This window comes from Acipenser ruthenus, chromosome 2, assembly GCF_902713425.1.
Source record: "Acipenser ruthenus chromosome 2, fAciRut3.2 maternal haplotype, whole genome shotgun sequence".
Taxonomy (NCBI): Eukaryota; Metazoa; Chordata; class Actinopteri; order Acipenseriformes; family Acipenseridae; genus Acipenser; species Acipenser ruthenus.
Window position 1 is genome coordinate 57,660,928 of NC_081190.1, and position 20,516 is coordinate 57,681,443.

Genomic DNA, 20,516 nt, shown 5'->3' on the forward strand with positions numbered 1-20,516 from the left:
AGCTCAGAAATAGTTGGACATTTTGGCAAGCTGTAGCAACAGATCAGTTTTATGGAGCAGATTCAATTCAAAATACTGCATTAGTTCATTATCTTACAATGCTTTATAACTTTAAACACCATAGTAACCATGACCCTATCTACACACTGTAAGGAGTTATAAGTTAATTTTACATTTAACCTTAAGGAGAGGTCAAAGGTCACGATCAAGGTAATTTTTGAATAGAGCATATATAGGTTCCTAAATGTGTTGTATAGTAACCATAACCCTATCTGCACTGTAAGGTGTTATAAGCTAGTTTTACATTTGACCTTAGAGACGTCAAAGGTCACAGGCAAGGAGATTTTTGGATAGAGCATTTATGGGTTCCTATCTGTGTCCTATAGTAACCATTAACCTATATACTCTCTGTAATGAGTTATAAGCTAGTTTTACATTTTAACTTAAGGAGAGGTCAAAGGTCACAGACAAGGTCATTTTTGGATAGAGCACATATGGTTTCCTATATGTGTTCCATAGTAACCATTAACCTGTCTGCACTTTATAAGGAGTTATATGCTAGTTTTACATTTGGCTGAAGATTTTTAAAGGTTTTTAAAGAAATGCGTCAGGTGGCCATATTGGTTTACACACAAACACCATTTTTGAAAAAGTCAATTGTATTGACACAGGGATGATGCTGGTCAACTTTGGAGTTAATCAAATAAACAATTTTTCAACTGAAGCGGTTTTAAATTTAAGAAAAAAATGTAGGTGTGGCAACCATCTTGTTTTACAAAAGAACACCATTTTGCCATATTTGAATTCCATTGTCCCCAGGATGATGCCTACCAAGTTACGAGTTAGTTGGTTAAACGGTTTGCAAACAGAAGCAGTTTGATGTTTGGGGCGCGATTTGGCAAATTTGGTGGCAGCCATTTTGATAGTAAAATTTATCGCAGCAACTTCTGTTTCACAAACTTGAAGCGAGTGTGGTTGCTGATGACGTATGCAAAGTTTGAGATCAATCAGTTCACCACTTCCCAAGAAGGTTTTTTTTAAAGGTTTTTAAGGACATGTATTCCATAGTAACCATTACCCTATCTATATTGTACCATAGGAGCATAGATGGGTTGCTATATGTGTTTCATAGTAAACAGTAGCCTATCTGCACTCTGTAAGGGGTTATAAGCTATTTTTGCATTTGACCTTAGGGAGAGGTCAAAGGTCACGATCAAAGCAATTTTTGAATATAGCATATATGGGTTTCTATATGTGTTCCATAGTAACCATGATGCTATCTGCACTCTGTAAGGAACATAAGAACATAAGAAAGTTTACAAACGAGAGGATGCCATTCGGCCCATCTTGCTCATTTGGCTGTTAGTAGCTTATTGATCCCAGAATCTCATCAAGCAGCTTCTTGAAGGATCCCAGGGTGTCGGCTTCAACAACATTACTGGGGAGATGGTTCCAGATTCCCACGATTCTCTGTGTAAAAAAGTGCCTCCAATTTTCTGTTCTGAATGCCCCTTTATCTAATCTTCACTTGTGACCCCTGGTCCTTATTTTTTTTCACGTCGAAAAAAGGCCGACATTGTCAATATCTTTTAGAATTCTGAATGCTTGAATCAGATCGCCGCGTAGTCTTCTTTGTTCAAGACTAAATAGATTAAATTATTTTAGCCTGTCTGCATATGACATGCCTGGAGTTATAAGCTAGTTTTGCATTTGACCTTAAGAAGAGGTCAAAGATCACAGTCAAGGCAATTTTTGAAAGGAGCATATGGGGGTTCCTATATGTGTTCCATAACCATTACCCTATTTGCACTATGTAAGGAGTTATAAGCTATTTTTGCATTTTACCTTAAGGAGAAACTTGATAGAAAACCTTGCCAAGGCTATGTATGCAAAGTTTTGCTTCAATCGGCATAATGGTTTCAGAGAAAAAGACTTTTTAATATTTTTGTCAAATCCTCTACCACATTGTACCATAGAGAAACACTGCAATATATGCAAATTGACCATAGCTAAAATTTGATTGGCTCACGGCGGCCATGTTTTTTTTTTATGTAGCGACTTGCTTTGAACAAACTTGATAGACAAACTTGCCAAGGCCATGTATGCAAAGTTTTCATTCAATCACCATTACGCTTTCAGAGAAGAAGTCGTTTGAATATTTTCGACAAATCCAATATGGCCCCCAAACGATGTGATCGATCGACTTCTCTTGAACAAATCTAAATATAGGGCATAAGGGTAGTCTGTACCCCAAGTTCCACGTCTCTACCATAAGCGGTTTTGGAGAAGATTTTTTTAAATTGGCAAAAATTCACCAAAAATCCAATATAGCCGCCAAACCATGTGACCTTTGACCTTTGTTTTCACTCTGACACAACTTCCAACAGGCCTGTACCACCCTACCAAGTTTCGTGACTTTTCGTGCAACGGTGTTGATTTTACAGACATTTGAATATTTTGGAATAATACAAATAAATAAATAAATAAATAAATAAATAAATAATCCTAACAATTACAATAATTGTTAGGATTATTTATTTATTTATTTATTTATTTATTTATTAACTTCGTTGCTTGGACCCCTAATAAGAATAATCCCAGCAAGGCCGTATGGGCCTGGAAACCTAATAATAATAATACAGTACAACGTTGCATATCCAACCCCCTGTGGACTGGGGTATATTGGCGGATATGTGAAAAAGTCGGATTTGCGAACACCTATAGAAAATGATATTTACATATGCATAAATAATTTAGTGAACAAAAACAACACGCAAACTACTTTAAACACGTGGAAATTCTTTCCTTTAAAAGTAATCAAACGTAAACGAGATTAATTAGGCTACATTACACAGTGTTGCTATGAGGTTTACTATACACTATCTCCACGCAAAGCTTTTTAAAAAATATATAAAACAAACAGTAAATGTACAGTAACCTGCATGTAATGGCTTCTTTCTTAACTCTAGAAGTCCCTGCCTCCCTGGTTCTGCTTTCTTAAAATCTCTGTCACGGTACTTTAAGCTCATTCTTGCCAACAGTCGATAAGAAGCTCGGTTTAAATATTGCTTCGGCTATTTTAAACAAATGGCCGGTAAGCATTGCGTTTATGAAGCGTGCTTTGTTTAATTCAAATGCATTTAAAAGCTTACAACAACATGCTGCCGATATCTGCAACCGTACACTCCATCATATAAATACGTTGCACAAAAAAACAGTAAAACACAAAGCTTTCTCAACTGGTGAGTCAATGCTGCACACAGCTGACTGACACACGCACACAGCCTGTCTCTCTTAAAGGGGAACGCACCAAAAGGCTGATTGCTATAACGCTTTCTTTCTGTTTCCATCACGGACACTGCACTTGCTGCCAATACCATTGCTCTTGTAGCCTAATTTTAATATTTATTCATTTGTTTATTTAGCGAGGCGGTTAATTGACCAAGGCGGTTATGTGAAGGTCGGATATGCAACGTTTCACTGTAATCCTTTTAATTTTAATTGAAAGGTGTATAGCTATTGCCCTCTCCCCCTGTTTAGTTATATTTTAATATAAATTATGGCGAATTCAAATACTACCACAGTAGATCATTATTATATAGAGCAGTGGTACTTAACTCTGGCCCTCGAGATTTAATCCAGTCCAGGTTTTTACTCTAAGCAGGTTCTAATGTATTTAATTGAAGCTACTAAAGTAACTAATTTAGGACCTGGTTGGAATAAAGACCAGGACTGGAATTAACCTCGAGGGCCAGAGTTGAGTACCACTGGTATAGGGCAATGTGTGCATAAAGGTTATGAAAACCAAACAGCGCTTGGACATATATGCATTCAATCTCTATGCAAAAACATGAAAAAAGATGACAATATTTGAATGTTTTAGGACAATCTGTTAATGCCACATCAATAGTCCCCAGTATGTTGGATTTCTTTTAGTTTGACTGGTGTTCTATTTTTATTTTTTATTTTTTTGCTACTTGAGTGAAGATGTGTTATTCCTAAGGTAAGATTGCCACCTTGTGGTAATAAGTGTCTAATGCATTTAGCTGGAAATAGTTTAAAAAGCTGTCACTGTATGATACTACATAATACACCAATGTCCTTTATGAATTAACTAGAATATGTGCTTTTGTTTAATAGTTTTAGGCGTTTTATAATTATATTTTATTGTCATTTAAAATGTAATGTATTTGTAACTAAAAACAGGGACACATTTAAGAAACCCTTAGCCTCACAGCAAAAGGTTCAGTTTATGCTGAAAGCTCTGGGCTCTTGTATGAGTAGGTCAAAATGAAAAAAAGATTCTGGAAAAAAAAAATAGTTGCATAACTCAAAGTCAGATGCTTAGTTGCAATTTGTCAAGGATATTAGAATAGGCAGCTATTTGACATGTGCTGCACTGATGTTCATCAGTCATAACATTAATAACAGTAACTGTAATGTCTATTACTAAGAACTTGCATGACTAGATTTTGTAATGCAGCCATCAGTCACGGAACCTCCCTCTGACTGGAGGGCTTTGTGAAGTCTCCAGTTTGAATACTTAAATTAGGTCATACTGCAGAAAATGATTTGAAAAAGGTGCTATTGTGTGTACCAAAAGCAGTTTGTTTATGGGTTATTGACTGTGCATTAGCAGTGCCACATATGGCAGCCTTTTTTTTAATTTTCCCGACATATTTTGCTCAACCCTCAATATCATGAAGTAAAAACAGAACAACTGTTGTTTTGCAGAATACAGTACATTGAATAATTAGCAACCATTTAAAGAAATACTTTATACCCTCTGAATGACCACATTGGTTTTCAATGTTTATTATCCCGTACTATGGAGCCAGGAGGGGACTATATATATATATATATATGATACTACATAACAATTCCAGGAGCTAACGTGTTGTTTCAACGTACTCCAGTTTACTTACCTGGGATACAGTTTGCCACGATAGCAGGAGCCACCGTACTGTTTCAACGTACTCCAGTTTACTTACCTGGGATACAGTTTGCCACTATAGCAGGAGCTATCATACTGTTTCAACGAACTCCCGTTTACCTACCTGGGATACCGTTCCTCCACGATAGCAGGAGCTATCGTGCTGTTTCAACGCTCCCAGCCAACTAGCCTTTGTTACTGACTGTTCTACGATTGCAGCAGCTATTGTATTGTTTCGCCGTGCTCCAGCAGAGGGAGCCAGTTCCTGTAAACTCACCGGTGTGCTCGCCGTGCTCCAGCAGAGGGAGCCAGTTCCTGTAAACTCACTGGTGTGCTTGCCGTGCTCCAGCAGAGGGAGCCAGTTCCTGTAAACTCACCGGTGTTCTCGCCGTGCTCCAGCAGAGGGAGCCAGTTCCTGTAAACTCACCAGTGTGCTCGCCGTGCTCCAGCAGAGGGAGCCAGTTCCTGTAAACTTACCAGTGTGCTCACCGTGCTCCAGCAGAGGGAGACAGTTCCTGTAAACTTACCTGTGTGCTTGCCAGGCTCCAGCAGAGGGAGCCAGTTCCAGTAAACTTACCTGTGTGCATGCCGTGCGCCAGCAGAGGGAGCCATTGCCCACGACCTCACTTACCTGTACCAGGTACTCCAACAGGAGGAACATCGCTTCACCCAGGGACAGCAGTCAAGAAATCATACTATGACTGTTCCAATACAATGAAGTATCTTCCTGGGGTAGGCCTAGACAGGGAATCAAAGTGAGATAGTTAGTGGCCCGTACAGGGCATGAACTTTGGGTGGTGGGAATCAAAGATTGTTTTATAAATTAATAAAGTTACTCACCAGTGTAATTACATGACTCCGTCCAGTTTCTGCCAGAAATATGATGCCCTTGGGAGGGCATCTTTCACTATATATAATATATATATCATGGCCATTACTGTATCAGAGCTCATTCTCTATTGGAAATTCAACACTATCCCTGCAGTGCAGCTATATACTCTAATATCCCTTAAGACCTAATATTGCTCTTTTCCAGGTAATTTTGCATTTTTATGATACTTAATTAGTATAGCTATGCAACTGTGTAATCACGTTTTTGAGGACTTTATTTAATGTAAGGAACAATATAATGCCTAAATGTATAAATGGTTTGTTAAATCAGAAACCTGGGTATAAACTTAGCGCTGACATTTTCATAGAGAAATAGAGTTCAGTATTACAGAATAATGGAATACAATTGTACCCGTTAATTTTAGTGTTACTAAGCAACTTTATGGAATACCTATCTCTTAATATATCTCATGCGCGGGATTTGTTTTTGGCAGACAAGGCCATTATAAGAATGAGGGGTGTTTTAAATTTGAGCTTGCACAGACAATAAAGGTTCACTTTACACACTGTTCACACTAATTCAGCTACTTTGTTTTGTTTTGAACTGTTTATCATGAAGTATAGCTCATAAATATGTCTGAGAAGTGTGTGATCACATTTAAAACAATTCTGTTCACTTTTACTGTAAGGTACATCCCCATAGGAATCGAAATGAGTGTCTTCTGCGCAGGGCTAAGACGGCATGTTTAGCTGTGATAGGTGGAAGACGCTACGCACGAAGACCTAAAGACGCACTTATTCTCCAGGTACTGTCACCACCCAAGTGTTAACATAATTATGTAGTTTCATATAAACTCAAACTATTATTGCAGCCGGTTATATTGTATGTGGCCATTTTAGTGTTATTAAGCAACTTTATGCCACTTAACTACACAAGGTGTGAAAGGAAGAATAATTAAGTTGGTGTGATTCAGTACTTTGTCAAATATGGAAATTAAGATCTTAAAATACAATAAATTATTGTCAATTGTTTTTGAGCGAAACCCGTTTGTAAATATATGTAAATCATCAGAGAAAAGATATAAAAAGAAAATCGTACTGTTACATGAGTACAGTTGAGTCAGTAACACTTTTTTTATAGGCTATGCAGTGTCCAAACCAGCCCTGCCATTCCCATGCTCAATAAAGACCCTCTCACTTCCAAAACGCAGTAAAATGGCATAAGGGCCTACGTGCACTCTGATTATCCGGTTATTATTAATATGATATTTATGATTGTTGTTTACAAGTACGACTATGTGAAGTGGCTGATAATCATTATCATTAACTAGTCACGATATTGATTATAAGCATAACATAATTATTAGCATAACATTTTCTGCACAGACTCGCGCCGCTTGGAAGCAACTGTCTGTCTGCTGATGTACTCTGTTAACATGTACGTATTCTATTATTCATAAAACCCTGAATATAATGGCAGCATAATTATGTTGTCCTGACTCCAAAACATCATAGCAGAGTTTTATTTAACGCATAAAGGCTACAACCATTGCACATTTATATTATTATTATTGTTATTATTCTACTCTTAACTAATTCCCTTCCATTACCTTAACTAATTCTACTTTTCTTGACAGAATTTGTTATGTGATATACAGATTTCTACAATGTGTCTTGTGTAACGTTGCCATACTGTATTTTATTGATTGAATCCTGTAAGTAGCCTTGGATAAAGGTGTCAGCTAAGTTGTTTATTATTATTATTATTATTATTAAGCAGGGGTGGCACGGTGGCGTAGTGGTTAGCGCTGCTGCCTCACAGCGCTAGGGTCCTAGGCTCGAATCCGGCCTAGGGTACTGTCTGTGTGGAGTTTGCATGTTCTCCCCGTGTTCGCGTGGGTTTCCTCCCAAGTTCCAAAGACATGCTGTCCAGGTTGATTGGTCACTCTAAATTGCCCTGAGTGTGTGTGTGTGTTGTGCCCTGTGATGGACTGGCATCCTGTCCAGGGTGTAGTCTCGTCTTGTGCCCTGTATATGCTGGGTTAGGCTCCAGCTCACCACGACCCTGTAAAGGAATAAGCAGTTAATGATAATGGATGGATAATAAGCAGCAGCAATACAATTACAGCCAGTCTGAGTAATTGTGTGGAGATATTAAAGATATAGCTTATTTTCATGGTAACACTATTTTTGTGTTTAAGTTTAAATACGTTATTATAGATTAAATAAACATGGTGGTGATCCAGAAAAAAAAAAAAAAAAAAACAACATTCATAACACTAACCAACTGAAAAATGTTTATTCAAATAAGTGTTAATGTACTTCTATTGTTAGAGGTGTGGAAAGGTTGCAGGTCCCAATTGAGAAAATACGCAATTCTTTTTTATATATATATTGACAGAATTTATTAAAGCAAGGTTGGCCAATTTTGTACAATTACTTTGATGCTAATGATTATTATTATTGTAATATCCTACAACACTGTAATCTTTCTTCTTTTTGTTATACTTTAGATTATGGCTACCCAGTGGTCTGCAAGGACCAGGGATGGGAATGCATTGCACTCAAGGGAGTGATTTCTCTTCTCTGGTGTGGGGTACCTGATGGTGGGAATACCCCCTGGACCATGGTTCTCGGTGGCAGTTGTCATGCACTCAGAAAAGACAAAGGAAATAGACAAAGAATGTATAGTCTAATTTTTTTTTTTTTTTTGTAAGACCCTACAGATTTAAGTTGTTTTGTGTAGTGTAACACTACCTTGGGGTCACCTGTTTTCTAAAACTAAAAAAATAAAATATGTCCTGACTAGATGTTAATAGAAGGATAAATTCACAGATTTTTCAAATAATTATCATTTTTATTTTGTGATTATTTACAAATTGTAGCTGTGTTCACATAAGCAAAAAATTGTCATACAACAAGTTACATTCTGTTTCTTTGTTTGAAAACACCATACAGAAATTACATGTCAGTTTCATATTTTCTGAAAATAGTGTTGTATCCAAAAAAAAAATAAAAAAATATCATTTACATATATGATATTTTTTTTGTATCATATTGGATTCATCAGGCATTTATGGCAATTTATTGATCACAACAATGTTTATTTTAGAATCACAAACAGATATTGTTCATTGCATTTGGAACATTTCAGTTGGTTTGGTTCTTTTTTTTTTAAAACAGGAACCTTTTTACAACCTTTTTATTTCGCCTTGTGGTAGGCAAAAAAACAGTTTCTGTCCTTGTTCAGGCAAAGATGGACTTTACATTTCCCACAGTAGACATGTGAGAAGTGATTGCCTGTGCAGTGCTTGCATCTCTGTCGGGTTTCCCATGTTGGGAAATGATCAATGCCATCCTTTCTCACATCAGGAGGCACACTGGAGTTAGGCCTTTTACGGGGGGGGTGTTGCGTCCGGTTCTGGAGAGGATAGTGGTCTGCCACACTTGATTTTGCCCTTTCCTGCTCTTGTGAGAGAAGTGCCAACAGAAGCCTGAAACCTTCGCAAGGTCATGGGTTTCATCCGGGGCTCCAGTTTCTTCTGGTCTCTTCTGTAGAGGTTCCATGCATTGATGACTGCCACTGTGACAGTGTGCCACCAAATGTACATATACCATCTTCAGGATTTGAAGCTGAACTTGTAAAGTGCACACAGCATATCAAGGAGGTCAACACCTCCCATGAACTTGTTGTATGTTTCAACAATGGCTGGTCTGGGAACCATTATGTGTGTTTTGGATTTTCGATCCCAGTGTTTCACATTTCCCACTGGTTCGATGCCAACGAAAGAAGAAAGTAGGTTTACAGCTTTGTTGTCAAACCATCTTACAATGATGTTGTTGTCCTGGTTTACTCTGAAATCCATTGACCCTCTTCCCTTTTTCTTCAAATCTTTTTCATCCATCATGTTGCAGTCTTTTACCCTGTTCATTCGGACTGTGCCTATGTAGTGGATTCCTCTTTCTTTTAGGTGTTCCACCAGTGGAACTGATGGTCGACACTTTCATCTCGCAAGTCTTCCTCATCACTACTATCTGAGCTTCCCTCAGTAAGCATTGCATTAGGAGTCCATTCCTCATCATCATCATCCTCATCTTCCCCTAACTGCTCCATGTCACTTAAATTGCCATCCATAATCATGCTGATGACATTTTGAACACTGTACTTCTTTGCCATCTAAAAATACACACAAAAAACTAATGATTGTGTACTCTGAATTTCTTCTCTGAATTGGTCAATATAACATACAGATTATTATTATTATTATTATTATTATTATTTATTTCTTAGCAGACGCCCTTATCCAGGGCGACTTACAATCGCAAGCAAATACAAATACATTCAAGTGTTACAATACAAGTCATACAATAAGAGCAAGAAATACAATAATTTTTTTTCAAGTGTGACAAACCACAATTCAATAATACAGCAGATAATAGTGAAAGTTACATCAGGATATGATTAAATAGTGATAGTTACATCAGGATATGATTAAGTACAAAATACTACAGGTTAAACACTTGGTAGATGATAGCCAAGGAATTATTTTAGTGAAAATCCATGAGAAAAAGACAATTATTAGCAAGTGAGCCATTGCAACATCCAAGTGATTATCATGAGAGCAGGTTGCATATATAAAAAACACACATAAATATCTCAATTTCCACTCTAAATATATCTTAAGATGACATTCCAATCTTTAATTAGTTTAATTAAATAATCAAAACTGTGTATTTGGCATTGTGGTAGGCATAAGGCAGATTGCATCATGAAATGCAATACAATGACGATTGAGGGATTTATTACCTTATATACCTGCTGTATCATATTTGATACACACATTTTCAACACGATTTTACTATAAAATAAGGTACGAAATATTAAGTAATTATAAGTTGCTTCAATACAGTAAATATTCATATTGAAATATTACTAACAATATAAATGTTATTCTTACCGTAACTTTTTCAAAATTAGCAAAGATTTCCCTGCCAAAAACTTGTGAGTCGCTACATGAAACCAGACATTTTGGATATGGCATTCAAAGGCCCGCTACAGCCTGCAGTGCACAGATGATCCACCAGAGGGCAGAAGACATGTGTCAGATTGGTTTTTCAGGAAAGTATTGATCATGTTGACGACGTAGACGTCTCAGAAACTCATGTAGCAAATATGATACAATTGGCGTTAACTTTTATTAATTCCAAAAACAAAATTGTGAGGCCACTGTCAGCAGGTAGAAAAGTAAAATAAATGATCAAATAAATACTGGCGTTTTGCAGTTTTTAACTACTTTGAAAGTGAACAACTGCAACTAGAAACTTAAAATTCTCCATTTTCTCAGGACTGTGTGTCAGATGTTTAAAGTTGTGCTTTCCCATTGAAGTAGAGGAAACAGGGCTCTGATAGTTTCTTCAGAAACGACATGCATGGTCTGCAAACCAGTTAACCCCCTTCCTCATACAAGAGTCTCAGGTATTCCCCAGCGCGATCAGCGGATGTTTTATTTCCTAAGTGGTTTTGCCTCCAGGCACATGTTTGCTCTTAAAAAATGTATCCATGTCAGCTGAGGATTTGAATAGCCACAGCACGTCAGTGTCTAAAACGAGTGGATTGCTTTTCCGAAGAGCGGGTTGAGCAATATAAACAAAGCAGAGGTATTCAAAAATCTCACTGCGCCACCTTGTGGAATGTTTAAAAAACTTGAATTTGTTCTAATGAATGCTAGTTAGGTTTGTTGCCGTGGAAAATCAATAATTCTGCAACCCAGAGTGCATTCTGCGAAATCGCACTATGATCCGCGATCTCGTTTTTTACGGGGCACCAAATGAGAAGCGAATATGCGTGGCGCAGAGATTGAAGATTCTGAATGTCAGAAAATGAAGTGCATTTAATTTAAACGGCATAAATCAGAAGCAACTACTGTACATGTATAATTTAAAACTCCAATGATTCTATAAAAACAGATCGAGTATATTAATACCGGTATCTGTTTTTGTTTTGTTTTTTAACTTCTAAAAATGTTTAATAAATGTTACCGTAATCATGGTCGTATGTATTTTCTGATGGACATACGAAATATTATTTTACAGCGGTATAGCCACCATACACACAAATAACTAGCTGCTTGTTTCAGGGCAAATTATCAACACATTTTGAGCAAATGTAATCAAGTGCTGACAGACAGCTGCAACTAGAAAATGTCGCAGACGGGGAGATTGAGGCTGTCAAAAGGTAAGCTTAAGTCATTGAGAAAAAAAAGGAATTGGAAAAAATGACCGCCCTATGCATTAAAAAACAAAACAAAAACTACAACGTTAAATCTAATTAAATCAGTGATTTATAACATCGATAAAATGATAACGCCAGTATAACTTTGTCAACACACAAAACGTAGAAATAATATTTATGAAACCTCATTACGCAGTCAGGTCTATTTTTTTTCTGTAGCTATACGGCGAAAACAGAAATGTCAGTTATAGCTGAACACAAACTAATATTGTACAATTTTTTTTTTCTTCTAATTGATATTATCTTAATACAATGTGGTTACAGCTACTTTTAAATGCATTGTTGCTTAATGTTTTCTAAAACATTAAATTATCTCCATTTCAATCTGAAGGGAATATTTTTGGATATCCCTGCAAGCAGGATTTAAAGTTTATTAAGTTATCGTTAAAATTATCCAAATTCAATATAGTGCTTATTTAAATATTATTTTAGCAATTTTAAAAAGGTTTCAGTTAGGTATTTTGATGATGCATGGTCCATTTTAAAAACGTTCGATCAAGCTCTGATCTGATTCTGATCTTGGTCTGAAGCAATACTGAAATAGGATCAGATTTTTAGCCGAAACTCAGCTCAGGATCAGCGCTGATCCTTTTAGTGCAACCCAATACGTCACAGGAGCAAGATAGGAGCCTAGAACCGGCCCCAGAGCTGTGTTGTCCTCTCACTTATAACTAGTTGCAAACAAGTCGGATCTACGGTGAAATGTACTAAGCAAGCGCAATGCTGTTAGCGACTTTTTGGGGAATGCTTTGTGGCAGCAGTTTTTCTTTGCAGTTCAGCCTTAGATGAATATGTATTTATGGGCATTCCTGCATAAATTTTCAAAAATGGGGTGGAGATGTAGTGCAAATGAGGGTTCTCAAATATTATAATGAGATGTACTAAAGCTGCCAGCAATTGCGACACTTAAATTGCATCCATTTGTTAAGATTTTTTGAAAACACGTTTTAAACTGTTGCAATTGTTTAAAAGCAAACATTTAAAAGGCATTATGAAAAACACTGTCCCCTATCTATGTCTGCTGTGATTGCAGCCAGAAGGGTGTTTCGTACCCGCATTACCCTCTTCGATTTAAATAAAGAGCAAGTTAAGCACATAATTCTCGAGCTGCTGTCTGATTTAAAAGATGACCTGGAGCCTGTCACCCAGAGAAGTCACGTTATCCCTGCAGTGGTCAAACTATTGTCCACCCTGCATTATCTTGCCTCTGGGTCCTTTCACAGGACTGTAGCAGCTGTTGCTGACATTTCCCAGTCCGCTTTTTATCGTGCGTTGCCAGTTGTGCTCAATGCGTTTTTGAGATGAACATCCAAATACCTATTTTTCCCTAAAAGCAGAGTGTACTTACAAGCCTTTGAAAACAAATTTCTATGACATTTCTAGTTTCCCCAATGTGTTGGAAGCAATAGACTGCACACACATGTACTGCTAACCCCTCCAGCTCATTCATGTGCAGGTGGTTTGTAATTGTGCACAATTTAGCACTGCACCACTGACTAACAAATAAACGCATGATAATACAAATTAATGGTATAATGCAAAACACAAAGCCACTTTGTGGCTTGGAACTTGGTTGTAAGAGACTAGGGTTCAGGCCATTGCATGGCACACCAGGGTAGACTTGGGGTTTGATACAACAAAGTTGCCTCAAACTAAGACTCCCCGTTTCCTGGAACAAGGTTTAAGGGCACTGTTCTTGAAAAAGTGGTTTAGTGTTTCCTCAGCTTAATGAAACACCAAATAAAAGGGGGATTACAGTACTGTGTCCTGGTGTGTTTTCTCAGTGTCTGTAGTATGCATTATCTCAGTGTCTTTACTAGATAATCTGCATTTTCCCAATATTTAATTTCATACCTGTTTATTATATTATTATGTGTTGTGTATAATACTGCTTAGATCATTATTGGTCATGCTTTAATTATTATTCGAGGAAAAAATAAACACACACAATGCTTCTCCTTTAGTCTGTACTGCACAGTGCTACTATGCTTTGCCACCTCATAACAGATAATCAGAAGCAATTTTAGCAGGAAGCTTATGTTTTTTTTGGAGAGGATAAATGATGCTGTTGATTCCATCTTGATAATGTAATGCTGAATGGTCTACCGTTATAAAAAAAAAAAAAAAAAAAAAACATGCTATACTATCATTGGGGGGCATTTTTTATTATCTTTTATGACTTCCTTTTGTTAAACACTTGTTAAACAATTGTTTACGTGTTTACATCTGCTTACCAAAATTGTGTTTTCCAGGTGCTCTAATTTTGTTAAAGTAATCAAGGCTGTTCTCAATACATTTTTGTCAGGGAGTCAGACATTGAGAGTGGGGCTGTATAGGATGCATAGTGATGGCATGAACACTGTTAAATTTGCTTCACAATATACCATCCCTAATGAATGTTTACACAGTACTAACATGAACATATTTTTTTGCTAGTTTAATATCACATGTTTTGACAACATGCACAGTTTAAAAAAAACAGTTTGAAGTAGAATCCCTCTGTGTCTATGGAAGGAGCTGCTGATGTCTGCAGAGAAACCATAGGACAAGCTGCAAAGAAAGCAGGAAATAATAATGATGGTAAGTAATACAGCGGCGTGTATTACTTACATTTTTAATCCCCAAGCTAGTCCCGAAATTATAGTCCCATTCTTGTATCCCCACATTAAACACAAAACACATACACAAGTCCGGTTAGTGCGTGAATTAGTGATACAGTTTTACAGTGGTAGAAGTGAAGTGCTGTTCCGGGTTTGTGGGTTTGTGCCGGCCTCTGGCGACAGCTCCAGAACGTGTTAGCCATCTAGTGAATACACTCAACAAACAAACAAACACTCACGATTATTTCACCAACAGTACGGGTCCTTCCAGGTCAATGACACAACCAAAACGAAGGAACAGATAACATTGCTTCGACCCCTATTTATACCGTCACTCATGCAGTACAATTGCAGCTGCTTTTTATGATCTGCCGCTGCCACATCATTTCCCTTCCAGGTCAATGAGTTAGTGTACCGAAGCTCTGTCTCTTTTCTACATGATCGACTTCCTTTTAACCCTCGGAACGAAGTGTCAGGCCACGTAGTCCAGAGTACTCTGTTCCCGTTACTTAGCGCCCTCACAGGTCGAGAGGGAGATTTACCACCAAGAATCATTGTCCTTCTGTCACACATCCCTAGTGAGCTATTTATTCACTGACCTGTGTCATTCTCCTGGTAACTACACAAGTGTTTTTGCAGCACTGAGATTAAGGATATTTTTCATGTTCCTGCCTGAGCCTACTGTGCGTATAGTTGCTGTACATTTGAAGCAGGCAACAAACTGTAAATAGCAGGGACTGGGAAAAAAATTGGCCTAAAATTCATATAATTTAGCTCAAATGCAAATGCGATCAAGCTGGTACAATAGTTATTTTTAGTAATTGGTTTGCTTGTGCTTGACAATTATTTAATTTGTGATTCCAGGAAGAAAATTGCAATTGGCTAAAAACAGAAAAAGGAATAATAATAGAAAAATAACATCTTGAATTCAAGTTACTGGGGAAAGGAAAGGCGGAAATATCAACAGAACTGAAATTCAAAAGATGTATATAAATCTGTTACAGAGTGTTGCAAGGCAAACTCATTTATTCTCTAGTACTGCATAACTGTGCTGTTATTTTGGCATATATTATTGTGGCAAAGTGGTAAGTGGTGCGCAGGTGTAGAGCAGGTGCAGTAATCCAATAATGAAAGACAGAAAACAAAGTACGGGTGAAATCTTTTCCGTTTTATTATGTATTCCAAAAGGGTCTGATGACCAAAAGGAGGGCTGGCAATACATAGCAATGCGTACTGCGCAGTGAATAATGATGGGTTGCTGTCCTGTAAATAATAAACAATAATCCAGTAACACAAACATGGTCACATCCAAAGTGCTGCAGTGATTGTGGTGAAGTACAATTTATTCCTGAACAATAGTGCTGTGTTGTCCGGGTTTAGTGCTGGCCATAAGCGACAGCTCCGGATTGTGTTAGCCATCTAGTCTGTTAAACAAACAAACAGTGGGTTTTAGACAGACTAAACAAACACTTGCGGTTCTTTCAAGTACTCGGGTCCTTTCAGTTTAGCGTAACCATAATAAGGAACAGATCACCTCGCTACGTCCCCTTATATACCGTTGCATAATCTACCACTACTAATATAAGCGTATACCCGGAGTCAGAAGGTAGCAAAGGGCCCACTATGTCCATTGCAATGCGTTCAAAGGGAGTGGAAATTGTTGGCAGTGGGACCAAAGGGGCGGGGTGCATTCAACTCGGCGCTACTCACTGGCAGTCTGGGCATGTGGCTACACATTTCAACACGTCCTTATGAAGTCCTACCCAATAAAATCGAGCCAATATGCGTTCCCTAGTTTTATCAGCTCCCAGGTGTCCTGCAAAAGGGATATCATGCGCCAGCCTCATGACCTCGGGTTGATAAGACTGGGGAACCATCAATTGTGTTACAGGCTGTCCTGTGCCCGTGGCAGGGTTCACCCTATATAATAATTGCCCCTTGATAATGAAGTGTGGAAATACTAGCACCCCAGCGCCTTTAACTCACTTTCCCTTCAATAGACCTGACCTGTTCCCAAGTGTCCACCAGTGTGGAGTCGTTGTGTTGGTCCCACACCAGGTCCGTGCTTCGGTCCCACATGTCCGGTATATTGAGAGGGGCCGGAATAACATCTGCATGGATGGCCCAGTAACCTCGCCCTCTCGGTCACACTCCGTACCAATTAGTGATTAGTGATTAGTGTTTGATACCATCCGAGCTTTCTCCCACCAGACCCCAACTTCGTCTCATTGATGCACTTTCACATTTTTCAATCCGTCTTGCTTTCTTTGTTTTTCTAGCATGAAAAAAGGAAGAAAACAAGTCAGCTTGTTTCCCCTTGTTTTTTTGCCACGTTTATGTGTATGATCGGGACTGTCTTTTTAAGCAATTGTTTATACTCTGGTCAGTCCCAGCCAAGAATTACTGGGTGTGGTAGCCTTTACACAACCCCCACTGCAAGGTGACACTGCCACGACACACTGCCCGAATTAAAGTCTGCCCACACCCTGAGTCCACTAATGCATGGGTACTCACTTTACCGACAACCACATCTATGATACAAGGCTCCTCCCGACCATTTCCCCATCTCTTGCCTGCTTCTGATGTCAGGTAACATGCTGCCACATTGCACTTTATTGCTGGGGAGCACAGCCAGGCGGTACGTCCTGTGGGATGGCACCTGGAATAGATAGGAGGGGCAGAAGGCACTGGGGTTACATATCTGTCCCTCTGCTGATAAGGCAGCGTGTCAGGGGCATTGAATCTACCCCAGCTGTGGGTCAGCTGTCGCCTCCATGGTAAGGAGGTTAGGCTGCCCATTGGGGTCGGTGATCTGGGACGTCTGGACGTCAGCGCGATGAGGAAAAAAGGTGGAGGTGGAACCAGTCCCCTGCTGCTTGGTGGGGAGGTAGCGGTCAGTTGGCTGGTCGAAGAGGAGAGCAAGGAGTCCTCGAAGTCCTCCACCAGTCGGATTGCGGCTTCCAGGGAGGCCGGATTGTGGCGGATTGTAAAGCTAATCAAAAAAAATTCAGTAACAGTGAAACAGTACTGCAGTGCAGTCCGGGTAAGGGTGACAATTAATAGAAAGACAGATACAACATGACAAAAACTCACAGTTACTTTCAGCTTTTACCATCCTTTACAGGTCTTTCACAACCATAACAAAGGACCGCTCAGCCACATCCCCTGATATACCTTCAGTCACGCCCCCTTTGGTAGTGAGTGCAATCACGTATCCTCCAATCCATGACTGACACATCGCCGACCGCATTAAGACGATGATTTCTGGTATTGTGACTCCGCCCCCTTTCTGGATGGCCGACTTCTGACTGACCCTGGAATGAACTGCCAAACCATCCAGTCCAGGGCACACTCCTCCTGTTATACAGCGCCCTCACAGGTCAGGAGGGAAATTGTTGACTTGGATTAATTCTCTGTCACATGTAGCTAGTAGCTTGCTCACACATACACATCCAATATATCACATTAAGCTCATTAATGGTATATAGATTCAGAATATAGCAAAGTTTGCTTTTTAAAGAAATTCTTCATATAACAATATGAGGTAGATTACTCATAGTTACTTGATCAAGTTTCACTAAAAGTTATTTTACACTCAAAGTGTGCAAACTAAATAATTAATAGTTAAATTCTATGTGAATATGTTACAATTCATTAATTTAGTTCCATGAAAGGAAAATGCAACTGGAATTATACTCAACGGTTCCTTGAAGCTTAGACTTTTGGTTTGGAAAATCAATCTGTTGAAGTGTCCAGTACAAAAGGCTCTCCACTCAGCAACACTCTTCAATCCTCAAATCGGATTAAACTCGGCAACAAAGTTTCAATTCTCGATAGAATCAACAAACAGCTGCAACAATGTCTTCAATCCTCAAATATGATCCACAACAGTGCCCACCCGCTCTGTCCTCTTTGCTGAATCTTTAGCTATGCAGGTAGCAGGGCACAGTTTCTTTTTGGATACTGTGACTTAGAAATACAGCAGACCCAGACTTGTTTGTCTTATAAAAGTCTCTGTAAGTTTTTCGGCAGTTCTCCAGCCAGGCCTCAGTCTCATTGCTTGTGTTCGTTGACTCGCTTGCAGCTTGCTTTCTCCTCTTGGGTCTGTTTTTAGGCAGAGTCCTGTCTTGAGTCTGTTTTCAGGCAGAGTCCCGGAGTTGCAGCTTCACTTCGTAGAGTGACAGCACCTTGTTTAGCATTCGATGTGGAGTGCAAAATGTGTAGTTTTGCTTGGATATTTATAGTCTTTTCACTCTGTTAAGTATCCACTTTCGTGAGATAATTTGTGTATCTTGCCTCTTTAAACTCCCAGTCCTTTGATGTTTTAATGTCCTTTTCCACTGGGACATCACTAGTTTATGTCTTTATTGCATCAAAATGCTTGTTGTTGCAAGTGTGAATTATCTGTCCATAACTCCTGTCCTTTCAGCCTAATCCAGTCCAGGCGCCACCTTGCCCCAGTCACCTAGTTCAGTAGGTCACATAGTTCAGTATGTTTGCAAGAAAGGGGCCCTTCCTCAAGACACAGCAGTTTCTTTAATTAATCCAGTTACATTTCCAAGTTAGTGGAAATGGCTGCAGTATCCACTAGCATTTCACACTGCTGCTGGGGTCTATTTCCCTCAGCATCGCCTCCCTCAGCCCAGCAAGTTCCTTTTGAATATCCTCTATGACCACAATTAGAGCATTGCTTAGCCCCACTTTGGCGACCCTTTGGCTTACCACCCTGGTACTGCCATTAACTCAGCGTCTGTTCTATACTACCCTGTCAATCCCTTGCACCAACACTCCTATTTCATTTCCAATCTTATTTATGGTTCAATCATCATATTAATCTAGTTATCATCACCTCTCCTGTGTATGCAAATACTGCGTTTGACCGGCTGAAAAAGCAAACTCACAAGAAGCTCCGTAAAACATTAATTGTGATAAATATAAAACATATTATATCCTAATGTACCAAGGGATCTGACACCAACTCGTATATTCTAAACCACATCATGTGTACTTGTTGCTCTGATGCTGCTTCTGTCTTTCAGCTGATGCACCCGACTCACTCTGTTGCTGCAGAGTTGAAATCTTTGTAGCTCATTCTAGCTCTGGGATCGATTGTGTAGCCTCTTGTTCCCATAACATCCATGCCTGAAATGTTACGTTCCTCATTTTTCATTTTTCAATCCGTGATTCATATTGTCTCTGATGCTGATGTGTCATTTAAAACTTACTACTACTTTATGCAAAAACCCCAGAATAAAGCCACATCTGGCTTCACTCCTAATCATTACAGAATTACCAGTATACTTCAATAAAACCTTTAAATTTGTCCTTAATTGTTTTAAACAGAATTACCTTTACGCATAATTAGTCTTCATAGGAGAGGCTGTAGGAGGCTGAGAGGCTGTAGGAGGCTGTGTGGTCCAGTGGTTAAAGAAAAGGGCTTGTAACCAAGAGGTTCCTGGTTCAAATCCCACCTCAGCCACTGACTCATTGTGTGACCCTGAGCAAGTCACTTAACCTCCTTGTGCTCCGTCTTTCGGGTGAGACGTAGTTGTAAGTGACACTGCAGCTGATACATAGTTCACACACCCTAGCCTCTGTAAGTCGCCTTGGATAAAGGCGTCTGCTAAATAAACAAATAATAATAATAATAATAGTGTTTCAGATGTACAGATCTCCAAAAAAATGTTTTTCTTTCTAAAAGTTTATTTCAACACAGTCTGTGTAACAGCGACCTTCACATTCTCTCTCTCTCTCTCTCTCTCTCTCTCTCTGTGCTGACCTCACCCCCTTTCTCTTAGTACCAAGTTGTTCCACTAAACAGCACTCTTAACAGAAAACAGCTATTTTCCCCTGTATCTTG

The 20,516-nt window shown here is 38.9% G+C and overlaps 2 long non-coding RNA genes across 2 annotated transcripts; both read right to left on the reverse strand.

The window, feature by feature from the left end:
* Positions 1–7,494: 7,494 nt before the first annotated feature.
* On the reverse strand, positions 7,495–11,339 carry LOC131699987 (uncharacterized). Its single transcript, XR_009308356.1, has 2 exons — positions 10,723–11,339; positions 7,495–7,829 (listed from the first exon to the last, which is right to left on the reverse strand). It is a non-coding gene; the product is annotated as an uncharacterized LOC131699987 (long non-coding RNA).
* A 4,505-nt stretch (positions 11,340–15,844) lies between these two features.
* Positions 15,845–20,301, reverse strand: LOC131699993 (uncharacterized). The gene is made up of 3 exons (XR_009308357.1): positions 17,171–20,301; positions 16,664–16,931; positions 15,845–16,080 (listed from the first exon to the last, which is right to left on the reverse strand). It is a non-coding gene; the product is annotated as an uncharacterized LOC131699993 (long non-coding RNA).
* Between the last annotated feature and the right edge of the window lie 215 nt (positions 20,302–20,516).